Source organism: Camelus dromedarius, unplaced genomic scaffold (genome assembly GCF_036321535.1).
Source record: "Camelus dromedarius isolate mCamDro1 unplaced genomic scaffold, mCamDro1.pat HAP1_SCAFFOLD_180, whole genome shotgun sequence".
Lineage (NCBI taxonomy): Eukaryota > Metazoa > Chordata > Mammalia > Artiodactyla > Camelidae > Camelus > Camelus dromedarius.
The window spans coordinates 107,812-128,749 of record NW_026989839.1 but is presented as its reverse complement, the minus strand read 5'-3'; the positions used below and the strand labels follow the sequence as shown (position 1 = coordinate 128,749).

The window sequence follows — 20,938 nt, the reverse complement described above, 5'->3', positions numbered from 1 at the left end:
CCAGTGATGGTGACTTACTCAATTCCAAAACCAAGTCTGGGGGAAGGGCACATGCAGCAACCAGAGCAGTATCATGTGTAGGAAGGTGAAAAGAGCTCAGGGGGTCAGCCTGATTTAATTTCAATAGATAAAAGAATACCACACACTAAAAATACTAGCATGCAATGGATTGGTTCTTTCTTGACATCTAGCAAGTTTCCACAGCCCACATGTAACATTATCGTGAACTAGTGAAAGGAAGAGTCCACAGATAGGGAAAATCAATGCCACAGGCAGGCTGAAACCCAGGCTGGAGGAAAGGAAGAGAAAGGGCATAGTTAAGAAAAGGGGAATGTCTGGGAAAACGATATCATCACAAGGACTCTCAAGCATCATTCAACAATCATAAAATCATTCATTCAAGAAAGAGTTACTTAGGTCCTATTTTGTGCAAGATTTTACAGAGGGCAAAGAAAGACCGCAGCGTCCATTGTAGCAGCAAATGTTGGGGCTATAATACAGTTCTGATTCCGGTACGTTGCACACTTTTACTCAGTATAAAGGGAAAAAATAAATAAAATAATACTATGTAAACTCTACACATTGTTGAAAAAAAATTAAAGAAGACCTAAATACCTGGACAGACACACCACGCACATTCCTGGATCAGATGACAGCGCTCTTGGAATGTCAGTGCTCCACAGAGCGATCCACATATTCAACGTGGTCTCGATCACAATCCCAGTGGGCTCCTCTGCAGTAACTGGCTAGCTGCTGCTACAATTCATATGGGAATTCGAGTGTCTCAGTAACCAAAACGTACTTGAAAAAGAAGAAAAACGTGAGAGGACTTGTAATTCTCAATTTCAAACCTTACAACTGTATCTCCAGGTGAGATTAGAGGCCATTTTAAGTTATTACTGTGTTTATCCTTATTTTATAAATTCTCTACAACGAATATAACTGTTAGAATAAGAAAAGTAAAAAGTAAGGTTTTTTAAAACATGCACAACGATTCATTCATTGGGAAAAAATTTATTTTAACTATAAAGAGATAAACTAATATCTAGTGAAAAAGGACTACTTAAAAACAAGGGTGCATTTACATTTTTCATAAATTGAAAACTGAAAAGCACAAACACATCAAGTTTCTAGGGAGACCTGTGAAACATATTAGTAGTTATTTTCAAAAATTCTAATTGAAGAATGAAAACTCAAGAAAGGGAAAATCGTGATTGACAGCCAACTGCAAACACATGGAGAGCAAAGGCCTAGAAATCACAGTTCCTTTAAATCTGCTACTAACTCAATAGGAGTGGAAATTCCTCCCTGAGGGGACAGTGGAATCCCATGCATAAGAAAGGATACACAGTACAAACTGCAGTAGTATTGGGAGTGAATTTCTTAGAAGAATTCTAAAGTTACAACATTGCTGAAAAACTATAAAAACACTGGCAGACAGATTAAAACACACAGTCATATGTATTATAAAGAAACATATGAAGTCTGCTCCCATGTTGCATAGAAATACAAACATATTTGTGCATTTATAGGCACTGATTACTTTATCTCAGATAGAATATTTCAACTAAAACAAAAAATCAATAATACACACCTCTTGTCAAATCTACTTGATAAGTTACTCTGCTATGTAACCATAATGTGTCTAAGATATATCTAAAATTAGTGAAAAAGATCTTTGTATGGTTTCTTGAATTCTTCTCAAAATTCCAAGCTTAATTTTAAAATAGATCTGAGCAGTATTTCTATATTATCTTTTCCCTTGGGAAATGAACAACATAGTCTGTTGTCAAAATTCTGTCCTTACAATGATTCACGAGCACCGTATCCTCACAAAACTGCTGGACAGCAAGGCGCTATCCAGACACTGTGACCAAACAAATGAAACACAAGGAAGACAGTGACCCTATTCTGGAGGGCTTATAATCTGTGTCAACACCGGGTTTTCATTTGATTGGTTTGATTGGGTAGCAAGATGAAATCAATCAAGTACTTTCTTCTTTAAGCATTCTTTAAGTCATGACACTTTTCAGTGTCATGAGCAGGAAAGAGTTAAGCATGACTTGATTAGGTTAAATAGCAACAATCATCATCGGAGAGTGAGTAATAAAGAAGTTAACTGATAGCAATACTTCTGCCTACATGAGACCTAAAATAAATCTACACTGATATCCGAAAGGAAAATGAGGAGATGAGGTCACCAAAGAGAAAACAAACTAACAAGAAATCAAAAACGGAAAAACTTTTTCATTAACGATTCCAGGAAGGAGTGGAGCATGTTGGTGAAAAGCACAGATGTTGGGGACAAACATGAGGGTCTGAACACCCACAGCACTGGGTAGCTGTGACACTGATATGTCAGTGAAATTTTCTACATCTCAGTCTCCTATCCATACACTGGGGACAACAACCGCACCCATCTCCTAGAACGGTCCTACGAATTAAGTTATTTTATATATAAAATTTTAAATAAAATACCTCAGATTTTAAATAATACCCCAAAAGCACAAGGAACAAAGAAAACAGAGATAAATTGGAGTTCCTCAAAATTTAAAACTTTGCTTCAAAGAGCACCATAAAGAAAGTGAAAAACCAATACACAGGAGAAAATTTTTTCAAATCATTTATCTCATTAGGAATTTGTATCTCCAAATGAAAAAAAAAAAAAACCCTACAACTCAACAATAAAAAGGCAACTCAATTAAAAGGTCAATAAAGGATCTGAAAAGGTATTTTTCAAGGAAAATATACAAATGGCCAATAAGCACAAAGAAACGATGTTCAATATCATTAGCTCTAAGGGAAATCAAGTCAAAACCACTAGAAGAAACCACTTCACACCCACAACAATAGGTTATAATAAAAAAAAAAAATAACAAGCACTAATGAGGACACAGAGGAAGCGGAGCTCGCAGCAGTTGCTGGTGAGGACGTAACATATAGTGGCCACTTTGGTAAACAGACTGGCAGGTCCTCAGGGTGTTGAACATTTGGTTTCTGAATGACCCAGCAATTCTGCTGTCTGGGCACACACGTAAGAGAACTGAAAACAAATGTCCACATAAAAACTCCTAAAGGAATGTTCGCGGCGACACTACTCATCACAGCCAAAAAGCAGAAACAACACAAATGCCTATCACGTGATGAATGGGTAAAAAGTGGGGCCCAGCCATACAGTGGAATATTATTCAGCAATAGCAAAGCATAGAGTACTGACCCAGGCCACAACGTGGACAAACATTGAAAACGTTACTCAGTGTGAAAGAAGTCAGTCACAATAGACGGTTCCACTTACATGAAGTGACTCGATTTAAATGAAATGTCCAGTACAGGCAAATCCACAGAGAGAGAAGAGTGGCTCATTGGGGAAGGGGGAGGATGGGGAAGATGGGAATATCTGCTTATGCATACGGGGCTTCCTGTTGGGGGGAAGAAAATGTTCTAAGATTGAATGGGATGCACAATTCTGGGCATAGAGTAAAAACCGCTGTACATTTTAATGGGTGAATTGTATTAAAATTGTTAAGAAAAAAAGCACCTCGGGCCAGTACCTTCCCATAGTAAATGCAAATTGCTAAATTTTATTACAGGAAGAAGAAACTGCCCTCAGCATGAAAGCAGGAGATCAGCAAATGTGAGTTAACCGAAATTGGACAAGAGCATTTCACTTGAAACAGTTGCTGAGTGTACACAAAATATTAAGACATGACAAGGAAAATCAGTTTGACATCACGAAGAAGCATTCTGCTTCAAATGCAGATCAAGGATTCGGCAAGCCCAGCTGCTAGAAATGACCAGAGAAGAAACCTGGCTCTTTAAACAAGCACCAGAGCCAACAAGGAAATAGTGGTGAGGAAAGCAGGCGGCCGAAAATCTGGAACAATTTGCTACAAATAATTTCTCCACTGAAAATTCAAAAATAAAATGAAAGTTATGTAATGCTCTGTTGACCTCACGTGAATGGGCTTCCTTCGGTTCTCGACTGTTCTGTAACCCCGATTGAGAGACTCAGGAGAATCAGCATGGCTCCTGGGAGTCCCCAAATGACTGCCCACCAGCACGCTGACCACAATCACATCTGCCAGGGTTGAATTGCAGAGAACAGACCAAATTCTGAAAGGAAATGTTGACAAGGGAAGGAAAGGCTGCAGTCAGTCCTGGGACAGAGACCCTCTGAGCAGAAGCCAGAAGGCTTCAGGTGAGCTGCAGTGGCCCTTGGGCAGGAAGGGACCACGGGGGAGCATATCTCAATTCTCTCCTCTCTCTCCCTCGGGTAGGAGAGATAAAGCCTGCATACTTCTCACCTTGAACTGTGGCATCTGGCTGGCAGAAGTCTTACCAGCACGGAATGATTATTCAAGACTCTGTGTAAAAAGTCAAGAAATCGAGAGGGAGTCGGGAGTCAACTCCACGAGCCTCTCAAATGCTCCCATATTTATTGTGTATAATCAAAGGAAAAATTCATCAACAGTTGTGAGATAGTAAGGAGGAACTTCGGGAAAGACGGGATGAGGCAGAGATTGTAAAATCCACAATGAGTACAAAGGATTAGTGTATCTTTAGGGAAGTCATGGGGTGAGGGGAACAAGATACATTTTTAGATATGTGAATTACAAAGCAGACCACCAGACCAGCCAGGTCCTTGTTTTGGGGATAATAGGCTATCTAACAGCACACAAGCCCAGCCTTTATAGCTGAGGGCCACGGTCCTTGCTTTGCAACCAGCAGAGTGCTATCTAAAACCTCAACTATGCAAGCAAAGCATTGTCTCTGCTTTTTAAGGCAAGGAGACTGGTGTGAGGATGCACAGGCACTTGCTTACAAAGCAGTTTCTAAGCATATTTTTTTCTTATCAAAGTTCACAGGCGGCTGGGGTGTGTTACAGTTTGTTAAACCAGTCATGGGCTTTCACATGGAACCATTATGGAGGACACCCTAGGATGACAAATCCTGCCTCTGGGTCTTTTCCTGCCATCTTCAGCTACTCTAGCAGGGTCTAGGCACATCCGTGAATAACGATCCTACAGAACCATCCACACTCTTAAATCCTGGTTCTTGAAACTTAATTTTAGCTCTACACAACTTACCGTAGAAAAGTTTCAGAAATAAAAGATATGATATCCCTTTTATATCTCATCATATTACTGATTTTTCTGATTGCTCTAAGCTGCTTCTACTTGGTAAAGCACATAATTCTACAGGTGAACTCAGTAATTTCCATTGGGCATATCTATCCATTTTGGGCTCGCTAACTACTATTGGTAAAATATCGATACACTTAATTGATTTATTTATTTATCAGGAGGAGAGGGAGTGTCACTCTTTTCCTCAGCCCACCCTCAACTCTTTTCTCATCAACTCAGGACTCCTGAAAACAAAACAAAGTATTTGTTTCCCTTCTACTCTTTCCACAAACACAACAGGAAACATCAGCCTGGAGAAAGAATTCAACACAAATGTTAAAACAAAAATCTACAAACCTGAAGCAACTCCATCTACGAATCATGATACACAATGAAATGAGAGTAAGTGTGTCAGGCACAAAGCATGCGTGAGCCTGACCACCTCATTTCTATTCTTCAAAGAAGGAAGGTTTTTGTATTTTTTTTATCATTCTTTGTCTTTGTTTCTGAATATGCCAAAAATAGTTTATGAAATAATTATGCACTGCAATAACTGATTTTTATTGTATCAATTATAGATGGCATTCAGAGGGGATAGGAAAACCCAGCTCTGTAAAAAATGCAAAATTTCTTCCCCTGTTAAGAACACGTATACAAAATGCAACAGAGTATTCAAATTCTTGTGGAGAGGAGCAAAAGCCACAGAACAAAAGCAAAGTCATTACAATGAGTCGATTCAAAATTCACTGGACAAACATGATCAATGCATTCAAAGAATTTTAAAGGCACACTGCAAACCATTCACTTAATGATCTGCAGGCTAGAGGAAGCATTTCCCTCTTTAACAGACAACAGAAATCAATAAGGTGCCCCAACAAACAAGGACCAAAGAACAATCAGGTTTTTAACGGTTCTCATATATCAGCATGTTCTAAACATCAAAATCCAGAAATTTTAAACATTCATTCAAACCACAATGAAACAAGCATTTCAAAAAAAAAAAAAAAAAAACTAAGCACACAGATCATATACATAGATTAATAAGCATGTCTTGTACCGCTGGAAGAAAGAACAGGCTATAGCTTTTACTTGAAAAATAAAACAACTTTTAAAGATAACTGCTAAAACACATTTCATCATTCAAGTTGCCTTCAAAAATCTGAGGCACTTGTATCTGATCAGAATAGCAATTCTGAGTAATAGTATGTTACAATTCAGCGCCAGTTTGCTTTAGAAGAAAAAAGAAAAGCTACTGTTCCTCAAATCCTTCACAGAGTGTGAAGTGCCTCCCGGCCTCTTTCTCCTCCCGTTTTCTAAGCTCATGCTCCCCAACTCTTCTGAAACAAGTATGACAACCTCTTATTCCCAAAATGCCAAATGACAAAAGAATATCAATTTATTTGTGTAAATATATGCCTACACCTTGAACTGGAGGAAAAAGGTATCAGAAGTCTATATGGAACTTATTTCTACTTTCCTGAAATCACACACACAAACGTTCACACAGACACAGACACATACCCCCTGGATTACTGGACACTTCAAAAGCTTAGGAATTCCAACTTCTAGAAGATAACTTTGTAGTTAGTTTAAAATACAATTCTGTCAGCTTTTGAAAGCCTTGATCATCTGCTAAACCATCCAAATATCAAAGAGACCCAATTAGACTTCTCTGTAGAATGTAATTTCCATTGATGGCAAAACAGACCCTAAGAAGTACTGGATCAAAGACTCGTGTTTATCACTACCTATGATCGTTTTTAAGCACATTAACAGATTCAGAAATGTATGTCTCAACATTTATTCTTATTGAAATAGCATACGTGTTCAATTGTCTATAAATAGACTAGGTCCCATGATGGTGTTTAAGATCTGTTTTGTGTATTGCAATATTTATTTTCAAGTGCAGACAAGGAGGGTGTGTATTACTCAGTTGTAGAGCACCTACTTAGCATGCACAATGTCCTGGATTCAGTCCCCAGTACCTCCAAAATAATAAATAAAAATAAGTGCATATTTAAAAATAAGAATAAAGTTATAAAAAAATACAGACTAAAAACCACTGCAATCTAGCTGCTACAATTATACTAAAAAAACAAGGGTTTCTATCAAACACTGACTATATGCCAATCACAGAGACAATCACAAATCACACCTGACAACCATCACGTGTGATTCTCAGCAAACCTACTAAGTAGACACGGATGAGCAACCCGGCACTGCGGATGAGGAGACGGATCTCGGAGGAGCCGTGGACGCTGACCGTCCTGCTCCCCGTGACACCACGTCAGCCCAGGATGAGCGCTGACAGAGCTGCTCTGATGGGACACCCAGCTGCATGGAGCCTTGGGGCACTGGGGAGTCCCAGAAAACACTAAAAATTGTTCAGTGATAAACCAGCTCAAATATACTACATTGTGCCACATACTTTAAACAGGGAATATGACTGAGACTTTTTGATGCCTCCGTGTCCTTTCCGCCATCATCAATTATTTGCCCTCTCAGCGTGACCAGTGATGAACTGGACCCCATATGAAGTGCACTCAGATGGCAGAGCATTTAAAGCTGTTTTATGAAGTTTGTAAGACTCTGTCTATGCCTCACACAGGCGGTCATCCATCACTTCTCACCGGTGGGGACGTACCACCTGAAATCACTCCTTTCTCCTTTTTAAAATCCCTTCATCTAATCCAGACTTTTCAACAGCAAAGCACACGTCGAGCGCTGCGTGACAGCTTCTCACCAAATGGACTCGAACAGCCCATCGGACTACCTGGAAGCCCTTTTCTTCTATTAAGCCCACTTCCGGGTACTTCATCATTTTCTGATTGGTGGACTTGGCCACCGACTGGCCAACTCATAGAGCTCCCAGCCTCACATCTGGGGGTGGGAGAGGACCCTGCTGTTTGGAGAAATCAGTGAGGAAGGCGGACATACTCCAGCCAGGTCTGCACGGGTAGAAGTGCGACAGTGTGCTCAGAAATTATACCTTTAGCTTCCCTGGGCTCCCATGGACTGGTTTCACATTAACCAAACTTATGACACACTGATGCAAGAAAACCAGAAACTTATTAATGTAACAGAAGAAGTGAAACTATAAACCAGACTGAAATATCAGAGTTCAACCATGAGTATATTTTCTCCTCCACAGCCCAATCACGGGCAGGCAGTCACATGGCAACCATGGACAGAAGCAGAGCAGGAAGGGTTTGTAGATTAACTGAATGGACTAAATTTCTGTTATACGAACAGATCTACTGCCTAGAAAATAATTAACGCTAATCACAGTGCACACTTCGTGGACAGTGGCCGAGACATGACAGTGAGCACCTGTGTAACTCTCCTTTCCCTGTCCTTTCTGAGCTAACTGATGCAAAGTGGTACAAAGATTCAGGGATGCAGATACCTCTAAACACCCAAAGCCCATCTCTGGGAGCCTCAAAACCAGACAGCCAGGGTTTAAATACCAGCTCTGCCACTTACTAGCTCTGTGACCTTGGCCAACTTACTTACCCTCTCCGTGCTGAAATTTCCACACTATAAAACTGGGATAACAATCAAACCTTCCTTACTCGCTTGTTGAGAAGATTGAAGGATTCATTTCTGTAAAACTCTCAGAAAAGAATGTAGCACATTTTTGTTGTTCAACAAATGTCAACTTAATATAAAAGTGATTTACAAGTCTCCCTTCTAATAATATTATGTGTTTCCTGGCTAGAATAAGTCCCAAAGAAAATCCTTATTTCTCCTTTTATAAACTCTTGGGGAGCACCCTCCCATTCCATTCCACCACCTGTTTAAACTAGGTAGGGGATGCCTCCTCCTCATTCCTCTGGGCCATGGAGAGTGCTTCTCCCTTCATACCCCTGGCCGCTGGATCACAGCTAGCCCTCGTCACACTAACAGGGTGAGGTGTGAATCCGGGGAGACAAGCAGGGAATGTGAAACCCTATCTTTCCCTCCAGTGTTGGTCACCATTGGGAAGCACCTGGGATGCTCAGCTCCATGTCAGGACAGCCCTGTGCATGAAGGGGCAGGTCCTCTCAAGGGAAGGCTCGCTGTGGCCCAGAGCTACCTGGGACAGGGTGAGTCTCTAATTCTGGGACACAGTATCATGACACACATTTTCCCACAGCCCTGAAGTTCATGGAGAACGTGGCTTCATCAGTAACAAAGAAGACATTTATCGCCTGCACACACTTTTGTGTCATCTCTCAGTTGGCTGCTGGAGACAACATGCATATAAGTATTGAATCCCCTTAGGCCCCAACATATATGAAGTAACAAAAAATTCTGTGGCTTAATGTTGATTCAGGGTGACTGTGTAACACTTCTGACTCTGCTGATGCTTAATTATGGGTATAGGAACTATGGAACCTCCTCAAATATCTTTCATCATAAACCAGCTTTTCTTGTTTTCCTGTTTCTTAGTAATTGACAAAGACTATAAAATGATGGCTTCACACCAAACAGCAGCTAAAGATTATGAGCCCTCTTGACATACCCACTGTGGTAAACAATTTACATAATTTCTAATTCTCACAATTCTACAAAGCAGATACCAACGTCCCAAACTCACAGACGAGGGAAAAACTCAGAACGAACTGACTCAGGCTCACATGGCTCAGTGGCAGCGCGTGCACGCAAACCCAAGTCAAAGAACTACACCCCTTCCTATATGTACCAAATGTCCTACCACCAATTAACACACAGCAGCGGGGTCAATACTCAGGGAACTCAGTACACTTTTCAGCTATAAGGTTCTCCAGAGGCCGCTACTGGCTGTTTTATAAGTTCCCGGCTCACTGGTTTCTAACACTGGAAGAAAGTCCAATTTTGCCACTGTTCACACAGCAAGTCTGAGATGTTCACAGCGAGATGACAGAATAAAACTAAAATATAAGCAGAACAATTTTTCCACGTAGACAGACATAATGGACATTGTGCTATTCTGAAGCATCAAGCAAAGAAATCAAAACAAAATAACGTTGTTTAAGCCTTCTTTAACAAACAGGAAAATTAAGACGGTAAGAAGGGGCAACAAGCGCCACCTATGGCTAAAAAGACCTTCCAGGTTGCCAGGAAGCATGCAACACAAAAATTGCCTGTAGGATAAGAAACGAGAATCAGATAACTAAAAGCTTCTGTAGCACATACTGCACTTTGCTTCGGGGGAAGCGAGGGTAACTCAGTATTTAATCTGATATTGCTAATACTCCTGAATATAAACAAAAGACACAGGCTCATGGAAACTCATCTTAGAAGAGGAAAGAATCCAGTCCAGCCACTTCATTTTACAGGAGGGGAGACTGAGACATGGGATCTGTCCTCCTTGCAATCGGCAACAAATCTCTCCTAGGCCTCATGTCTTGCACTGTAGCAAAAATGAACAGATCTGTACTAGGCCTATATTCATAAAAGTCGCGTCTGTATTTTTCCAAAATTAGGATATCTAAGTATCTTGCAACATACTTCTCAAAATCCAGGAAATCATACGTTTGTTAAAATACAAAAACATTTATTTACATAATAAAACATCATGAGCTTTATTGTCTCTATTAAAAAAGTTACATGTCAAATCAATGTTTTGATATTTTACACCTGTTAAGAGTGCAGGAAAAAAGATCAAAATTTTCTTAAATCACAAAAGGGAGAAGCTTATTCCCTGAAAATGATCAATGTGGATGTCAGAATCCAACGAATTTAAATGTCTGAGTGGATGGTTACACGGCAACATGACATCTGAGTTCTAACAATACAAATTCTGTGTAAATAATCTTCAAGGTCGTCTGCTTAAAGCAATTTAACTAGTCCCTGTCTCACTAGAATGATACAGATTTCATTAAAACTTCATAGTGCACTAAAAAATAAATGAATCCTTGTTACTTTAAGCCATATTCATATATATCATATATATACATATTAAATATGCATCAGTAATAAGCCACCCCCTTTAGTATTCAGAGTTGATCCTTCTAAAATATCTGTCATTTTGACAGCACATTTTTACTAAACACCTCTTGGGTTCTTTGTATACATGGCTACTAACTATCACAGTCAGACAAGTTAAACGATATTACTCAAATTTCACAAATGAGGAAATGTACTTAAGCCATGAAAACAACTTATATATACATCATCAGGAAAGAAAAGAATAAAGATTTTCTTAAAATATTCACTGACAATCTTTTCTTCCATATTAAGACTACATAAAACCAATTCAGACTTTGTAAGTATTTCTGTCAATAAGGGCCACTAGAGAAAAACAAGTAATATCATCAGCAGTGGTTGGACTTTCAAAGCCCCCTTCTCATTTGCACTATAATTATTTTTAATGTTTTGTTTTTAGTGCTTACAGAGCACTAAAATACATAAAAATTAACTTTTTATGCCACTATCTGAGAATTAAACATCTGTGAAAATGTACAATTTTAATTTATGCCACTCTGTCTCACATTCTCACTGGTGTCTCCCCTTTGAAGGCCTCATCAGGCTGAGATCACTAAAATCGGCCATTTATGGAGTCACAGGAGTTCGGGTAACCACTAAACGGGAGGCTGATTAGAGGAGCAATTAAGAATGCATCCTGTGCAGCCTGGGTTCCAGCACCGAGCTAGCCACCGCCAGCTGCGTGTGATTTGGGACAAGCTGCTCCATCTCTCAATCCCTCAGCTGCAAAAAAGGAGACACTGATACCTACCGTCAAACACCTGCTATGAAGTAAAACATGAGGAAAGTATTTTAGCCTTAGGTAGGTGTCCACTCAGAGCGAGTTTGGTCATTATGATGATGAGGATATCTGTTAATAAATTGAGCTAGACCAAAAAGGAGAAATCACATTAAAGGAGAAATATTTTAAGCCAATGAACATTTCCTTTTGGGTGGATTGCAGAATATACTATTCATTTTTTTAATAAACCAAGTTTCGTCCATTAATAATAGATTTACAGGTTCATGGACAAGTCTCCAGAAAAAAATTAGAGGCCTCTAACCTCTGAATACTAAGAAAGTAAATTTAAAAAAAAATCAGGGGGGAGATTATACCTCATTTGGGAGAGTATGTGCTTAGCATGCATGAGGCCCGCAGTTCAGTCCCCACTAACTCAATTTAAAAACTTTTTTTTTTAAGAAATGGAGAATTAAAGCAAAAAGATGGAGGGATACGGAAATTTTTTAGAGACTCATCTCAGATTTAAGATGGGGAAAAAACCATCCATTTCTCAGAGGAAATCTTGAGAACTATGTAAACTGAATCTGAGATGTCCAGTCTTCTAACATTATTCATGAATTCATATTACCAAGTCTTAAAACTACTTGATAACCCACAGTTGTGATACTGACCATAACAGCTGCCAACACGGATCTAGCTCTGGCTAGGAATGCTCTGTTCTGACATCTCTGCCCCTGAGGCCTCACCAGGCTGAGAGCACTAAATTCAGTCATTCGTGAGCATCTCCTGTAAGTCCTTCCTTTGTGCTCCTCACTCTCCCCTCACCAGCCCCTCTGAGGGAAACACTGTTATCATCATCCCCACCCGAAGATAAGGCCACTGAGGCACAGAGACTAAACCTGCTCCAGGTCATATTGGCATTAAAGGACGTCTGTATTTCTGCTGTTTTGCTTTTGACAAAGGAATCTGAGATATCAATTCAAGGGAGACTGTTAAATAATAAACTCTGTCAGGTCTTCACCTCAAAGAGCAGATAATATAAATTCCCGATGTAGGATGAGGCTGCCGCCACAAAATGACTCAGCTTGAAATTAATATCCAAGATGAAGCAGCGGATACACGTAAATTCTCACTATTGTCAACTCCGCTCACGGGTCTGGGCCCTTCACTGCCTGAACTGGGGTGAATAGTCCACCCGTGTCAGGGAGGGAAGCGCGGCTTTTCCAGGTCTCCCCAAGGCTTCACGGGCTATTTCCCCCCACAGACTGTCCTCAACAATTAAAAAGCTCTCAAGATTTTTACACCATGCAAAACTGAAATACATTTCTGCAGATGGAGCACTTTCTCAGGCTTAAAATTATTTTGCCTACACTCAGCAGGGGGGGAAAAAGAAACAAGTCTCTGCAAAGTCTCTGATTCTCACCACTCACACTAGTAGAAAGGCAACTGCACAAGATGTCTCTTCAGAGTGCAGGGTGAGAAGAAAATAAAGCCGCCCCCAACCACAGGCACTCCCAGAGACAGAGCTCAGCAGTCTTCTGCACACTCACGGTTGTGCAGCCCTCATCACCATCTATTTCCAGAACACTTCATCACCCCAGAAGAACACCCCTGTCACTAGCAGTCACTCCCTAACCCCCCTCCACCTAGCCCTTTGCAACCATCACCTGGTCTCCGCCTCTGCATGTGCCTATTCTGGGCATTTCAGATCACTGAAGTCAATATGTGGCCGTGTGTGTCTGCTTCCTTTCACTTAACATGCTCTTGTCAAGTCTCGTCCATGTTGAAGTGGTATCAGCATCTCTTTTTTTTTTGAAAACGTTAAAGTTTATTAGAGGGTTTTAAGTACTATCAAAAAGAGTAGAGTGGAGCATAAGTGATTGTGTTTCAAAGGGAAAAGGGCGGGTTGAGCAGTCAGAGTGGACTTCCCAGAAGAGGTGGCCTTTTTCATTTTCCTCTTTTTCTTTTTTATTCACTCTTACGTCTGAATAATGTTTCACTAAATGGAGATTCTACATTCTGTTCATCCATTCAGCAGCTATGTATGGACGAGGTCCAGAAGGATGAGTGTAAGAGGCGACTTGCAGGGATGGCATTTAAGCAAAGGGCAAGATGTGCTTTCAAAAAAAAGCCAACAGAGGCGCAAGGAAATTCAGTGCGTTTCTGAACAAAGTGCATGCTTGCTTCGGCAGGACAACCGTGCAGGGCTGGGGTGGATATTGGCAGGAATCACGGCGTGGGAGTCACCTGAGGAGACTCCCCACTGCACGCAGCTCAGCCAAATCTCCTCCCTCATCCTGTATTGTTAGAGCCATGTTTCTAGGTTTATCTTATTTCAAGTAATAGCACTTTAACTACATATCTGATCATCTGCATCAGACCACTTTACCTCCAAGGCACAGAAAATTATTCACTAACCGGAGCAGCTCCAGGACATAACGGTGATGGATTAGGGAGTCCTGCAGCATCCCAGCCTGCATGCACAAACCCCACATGTGCCCTGGTGATGTCCGGAAAATTAAACGCATTGGAAATATCTCACTGCTGGTACACGACATCTGCCTTCAAATTGCCCCAAACTCATGCTGGAAAAGCACTACTCAGCCCTCTTACTACAAAAGAAAAAAAAATGCTAAGAAGGCAAATTTAGGCTCTTCCATTGAAAACCAGCAACCATCAATTCCAGTATCTGAGCTGGAATGCTCCTGACTTCTAAAACCACTGCACCGTTACTTTTCAAATGAGGAAGTCATATATGTATACCACGTAGATGATATTACAGTAGGATTTTTCTTTTCAAAATTTCCAGTTGCAACATTAGCACAAGAAAGTTTATGTTTCTGCTTTAATAAAATCAATTATCTTCCACTTTCTTAATTTTGAACCTATTATTATTTTATAAATGGAGCTATGCTGCATAATATAAACAAACTGTTTGAAATCTGCAAACAAGACCTTTATGACCTCACTATTTCAGAGCAAACTTTAATGATGTTTTGAGAGGTGGGGCCTGGGGTGCTCACTAACACCTCTTTAAATACTGACAAGGATGTGCTATTAAGTAATGCAAAGGCTCTAACTCCACATTAGCTCAGAAACCAAAGAAACTACACCAAAGCCTTACTTTATAATTTTTAAATTTGGTATTCTTTGGAATATTAAATTTCTTTAAAGATATGATTTTTTTTTTGAGAAAGACAACAGCTGTATTAAATTTCCTCTCACCAAGAAAGCAAACTTTATCAAGAATAAATACCCCATGGAAATCGAAATGACGGGAGGTTTCTAGCTAAGTGAACATGCAGATCTGAACAGAAATCTAAATCCTATCAGATCTCACTCGAAAGAGCTCAACAAACTCCTGGGCTACCCTGGAACTTAGCTCTTCTGTTCCAAAAGTTGGCTGAGCTAAGATCATCACACAAGGCAGGGAAGGAGAGAAGAGGAAAGTCCACTTGGCAGCCTCCATCTCTTTTCTTCCAGCCAAAAGTCGCCTCTCGGGCGACCCCGATAACAAGCCATCCCCATAAGGAAATCCGGCATCCACACTGCCCCTGCCGTCCCCAAGCAGACCTGATGCCCCTCTCCCAGCCTGTGAATGGTCTTCTAGTGGCCCCCCAGTTGGTGGCACCCTCCCCTTCTTCCCCGCTACACACACACACACACACCCAGAGCAACGGCAGCCTTCCCAAATCACAAAGTTGACTACATCACCCCACTTCAAACCCTTCAGAGGCTCCCTGGTGGAATTCTAGCTCCGCCCCCGACACTGCTCACCCAGCCTCACCCCAGTTCCCAGGTCCCCAGTGACCTCAGGGACCCCCTGTCCTGCTCCTACTTCCCACTTGCCTCCAGGCTCATTTTGATTGTTTCCCAAGGAAGACTTCCCTCCCTCCAACCTCCGCAACTTTTTCCTCTATTCCTAGAACATTCTAGGCTAAGTCAACTTCTGACACTGCTAAGCTCACAAGAAGCAAATACATTTTGCTTACTAATGTGGGTCCACCCACTCTCCCTTAGACACACAGAAGTGCGCGTGTTATGAATAAATGAATGACGGGGTGGGTCTCAAAGGGACAGACAGACCTGCTCTCGCCCGTCCCGACCCTTCTGTCTGTAGAATATCAGAAGCAAAACCAGAAGTACCTTTCCTGAGGGTCACTTCCTGCTGACACCCTTCACTGCCTCCAGTGTCTGTTCAAATAAAACCCAACGTCTTCCAAAGCCCTTCACCCCAGGCTCTCTCCAGGGTCCTCCCAAGCAGGGGAACACTCCACCCTGGACCACACAGGGCACTCTTCCCAGGTCCCCAACCCGCAAGCCTCCAGGCCTCTGCCCGGGCTACACCTGCCACATGAGCCACACTCTTGACTCCTTTTCCTGGCTGACACTTACTCTGTCCTCACGATTGAATGTAGAGCCCATTTCTTCCAGGAAGTCCTCTCTGATAATGTCCTTTAGGTCTTGGCAGGGCTCCATCTATAGCAACAGTACATGGTGACCAACTGGGTGTTTGCCCACTCCTTTGAAACCACAAACTCTTGGGGGCCACGTGGGAAGGAGTGAGAGATTACAAGAGGGGTGGGGGAAGCAAAAAGCAAAAATCACAGCCCAAGTCCCAAATTCAAGGATTCTTTCTCAGAAAAAATTATAAACTTTCACACCTGTGCAATTTGGCTACTATTTTTGTGGCTTGTGAACAGCAAGAGCTTGGTGTTCTAGTCCAAAACCCAGATTACATGCAAAGAAATGTATATATTCATATCCAAAGGAAACCAGAGCTGTTCAAAAACAGTTTGCAGTTAGAATAGAAAGGAACTTTGATAAAGGCAATCTCTCTCTCCCTCTTCTTTCTTTTCTGGCATCATATAATTTTAGAAGTATTTGCGTGACTAAGAGATGGCTACAGCCCGTGATTCTGCACTGGAGTGTTTGGGGCTGAGGAAGCCGAGATTACATTCACTGCGTAAATGCAATCACACCAACACACTGATAGTTGCCGTGGTGGTGGAGCTGATGTTCCAAAGCAGGCAACCTTACTCTGTAAGAGAACTCTAAATAAAAAGTAAGAATTGCAATGTTCTGTACTCAATTTCATTCAACATATGGGTCATTAACTGATAGAATATCTTCACTAATGTAACCCAAAAACAAATTGTCAAAGTCGATTTTCTTCATCTGACCGTTTTATGCTAACTTTGGATATCAAACCCTCACTCCATATGGAAAGCTCAGGCCTACGCTGCAGCAGTTACATCCCGTGGAAGAAAGTCGATCAAGGGAGAACTGGAGAGTTTCCCTTCAGAAGCTGCTAAGTCTGGTTTTGCACCTGTACGTCATTTGCAACCACGTCAGCGTCAAAGGAGTAAGACCTTACCACTGTGGGGCGAAAAGCACTGCGGTGCTTCTGAACCATTAAAGAACACTGAGCTTTGTGAAACAGTCCTGAGGCACTTAAATCGTATTTTTTATGAAAGGCTCAAAAACTGACCCAATTCACCAATCCAGGTACAACAGGGAGGTACCGGAATTAGTAGAGAGAACATGCACTTGAAGTCTGACAAGGCCCTGCTTGAATCCTGCTACAGCATTTACTAGCCGCTAAACGGACCAATTCCTTAACCCCTCTAAGAAGGCTTCCCAATCCGCAAAAGGGGGCTGCCACCGCCCACCTGGGAGGCATGGATGAGAATGCAACACGCAAGTAGGGCTGCCGACTGGTATCTGACACGGGGCCTGACTAGCTTCCCTCCGCTGCCCTTCTTCCCCATTAAACTTTCACTGTTCCCCCTGGTAAGGATCAAACCCCTGGATAAGACTGCCCGAATCTTCTGTGTATCCCTGAATACATGCATTACCCTTAGGAGGCCAGAAAAACAACTGCCTCCTCCCCAGTCACTATCAAAGTTCTTAAGAGTCTGGGTATTTTTAACTCAATTTTTCAGGGAGACTATTCCAGAACTTTGGAAGCACCATTCTCCAGGTTGGCTCCCCTCCCAGTACCCATCTCTTCTCACCTCAGATCCTCTGTCTGATTGCCTTCTGTTCATTGGAAAGCGAGTCCAGTAAGGTGGCGACTCCCAAAGACGCCCTCCCTCCCTCACAGGTGAGTGTGACTACTTTCTCACCACTACAACTCCAGCTTCTTATAAGTCTACCTTCCCGGACCCTGCAGACTCTGCATCATCCCAAGACACACACGTGGCCACGACCATCCTTTCAGATTTCTTCCAGGCTGGTCCTGCCCAACCCCAGGCCCCTTAAGGATAAATGGCATTAGTCTGAAAATCGCAAACGCCGCAGACTGACACACCAAAGTTGCATGGTCTGGGCATTCCTCCAACCCAGGCACAGCCCTGTCCCGCCTCAGCCTCAGTCTGCAGCTCTCCAGATGATCTAATTCACATGCGCGTCTGTGAACACCAGCTAAGAATGACGACTCCCAACGTGTATCTCTAGTCCGGCTCCTTCACCTGAGCCCCAGGGCCATAGACCCGAGTGCCTCTTTGAAGTCCTAACTTGGATGACAAATGGAATCTTAAAAATGCCTCATGTCCGCCATTTACTCTGGAATTCGATTCCTGGCAGGTACCTCCCAGACACCCCATTTTAGTAACAGCCCCAGCACCCACCTATGTGTTTGAGGTCACATTCAATTTCCACTGTTCCCTCCCCCAAGCCCTGCCCTGGAATCAGTCCTGTTATATCCGTCACTAAGCCCATCTCAAGTCTGGTTCTGCAGGGACCACGGCCGGAAACCCACAAGCTCACAGCATGGTGCACTGAGTCACAGTCCTCCAAAGGGTGCTCCCTGGAGGGGGAGGCATCTCCTGCCACTGGTCACCTCAGAAGGCACTGTATTCTCACAAAGGAGGCCCAGGAGAAGGGACTCAAGGTTCTCCCGTGGTCTGAGTTTTGAAGGGCCCGAGGTGTGGGGGAGCTCCTAATTAGCAGACACAGTTGTCAGTAAGCAGACGAGGATGGAGGAACCCAGGCAAGGCTGTTCTCACTCCGACCCCTGGGCTCTCGGGAGCCACAGGAAAGGCCTGTGTCCAGGGCATAGCCCGGCCATCACAGATCCCAGCCTGCATTTGCCAACCCGGACAGACTAGACTCCTTCTACTTACGACATTTACTTCTGATCTGTTCCCCACCCACAATGTGATGGACTCCTTCAGATATTCTCTCCTGTCTGAAGCGAGACAAATTCAGTGAAAAATGAAGTGTCCACATTTGGACCAGAGCATGAAAGGAGAAACAAGGCCTCATGGTCAGCATGATGGTGGTGGCCGAACACTTTCACCGGGTGAGATGAACCATGGTGGGGGTGAGAATCCAAGGTCCTAGGTCGGCCAAAGCATCTTCCTTCACAGTTGACTGGGGTGTTGGAGACTCACTCCCGCAAACTAACGACAAGGCCGAAAGAGGTGGACGTCAGCTGCAACAGACACGGAGTCAGCTATTTACTGCCAACATGGGTTAAAAGTAAAGGCCGGTGCAGGGAGGCCTGCACGGCTGCTGAGGCAAACCACAGACCCGGCTCTGAATGCCCACTGGCTGGAGCAGGGTGGAAGCTACGGTCCCCTTTAGCAGTCCCTATGTCCACCAGATCCAGGTGAACCAGCTACTTAGGAGAAGGACATGTTGCCCTGATACTCAGATAAACCAGCCTCGTAAAGGGAACAAAAGTGTGGCATGGATTTTAGACCAAATTCTGCCTCTTTGTGAAGGCAAAGTAAAGTAAATGGCACGGGAAGTAAAATGCAAAAAAAAAAAATTAAATAACAAAACGGTGACTGCTTCCTCCAACAGCTGCTCACCCCCGAGCCTGCCACTTCCTCACCAGTGACCGCCGGCCAGGCAGCGCCGTCACGCGCGTCACACAGCGACAGCCAGGAACCGAGTGCCAAGCACGTTTGTGTAAAAGAAGGAATGGAGCAAGATGCTGCAGAATTTGACTTTACAAGATTAAATACTCCATGAAAAATATCCCTCAGCAGCCGCCTAAATGAATTCGCATCTCACTTCTTCAAAACAATCAAACAAATTTAATAAGGGCGCATTTGTCACCAAATATAAGGAGGACCAAACTGGTTCCTTAAAGCAAGGATTTTAAGAGGTATCAAACAACAGTGGGTGATGTGCTAAAAAAAATTAGAAAATAAAAAGATGACAAGGATAATACATGGATTAAGGCAGCTGTTAAGTTTTTGCTTTTTAAAGCAATGGAGACAGCACGGAGGGCGATCTAGCTATTTCCAATGCAGGGTGTGCACAGCCCACATTTTCAGACGCAACAACATGCTCACAGGGCAGTACAAGAGAAAAAGGAATAAAGAAAAAGGAAAAGAGGAACAAGAGAAAATTAGAAACACACAAGAACAAAAATGGCTTTGACAGCACGTACAAGAATTTACGTGAGTGTGTGAGGCCAGGGACGCGGGGATGGTGAGACCCACCCTCACCTCCTGCTCCAGGGAGAGCAGGTGCCTGAGGGGAGCGGCGCTGCCGGGGGACCCCAACGTGGTCAGCGCCCCTAACCAAAACTCCACATACATGGGTCTAGGCAGGTCTTAAGCTACAAATTGTGGTCACATTTCAGGCTGGACAGTTTTACGCACTTCCACCAAGAGTAGCAGGAGAAAATTAGGCTCTGTTCCTGCACCAAAGCATTGTTTAAAAAATTAATGTCTGCGGAATAGTAAAAGCAACAATGGAGTAAAAGTGACTGGAGGAGAACGTGCTTGACCCTAGCTCACTGGCCGGTTTATCTCACTGACGTTAAGATGCTGGCTGAGACCTTACGGTACCAAAACAGACAGACGCACCAGGAGGGAGGTTTAATGCGCTGCTATATTTTGATGCCGGGAGCCATGCCTGGTACACGAGGTTCTGGGTAAACAATGGTGACTGTGTCAACCACTATGGGCTAAGCACATATCCAGCTACTCCTCCAAATCCCAAGGGCAGACTTCAAAAGGCAAAAACAAGCAGGAATTCTCTGGTGGGTCCGCAGACCCAGAGCCAAGCAGTTGCTGAGCAATAATGTCACCAGTGCCTCCTGTGACAAAAGAGGAGGCACTGGCCTGAGGGCTTGGGCAGGGCTCCAGGCTTCCACTGCTCACCCACCAGTCTGTCCAGGGGG

General features: G+C 42.9%; 1 protein-coding gene across 1 annotated transcript in view; it reads right to left on the bottom strand.

Annotated features, from left to right (window-relative positions):
* The window catches only part of LOC135320895 (uncharacterized), a 142,665-nt gene that overhangs the window by 29,041 nt on the left and 92,686 nt on the right, over positions 1-20,938 (bottom strand). Inside the window, exon 27 of the mRNA XM_064484092.1 lies at positions 616-801. The gene's annotated coding sequence lies outside the window, so the exon portion shown is untranslated. The remainder of the gene's footprint in view (positions 1-615; positions 802-20,938) is intronic.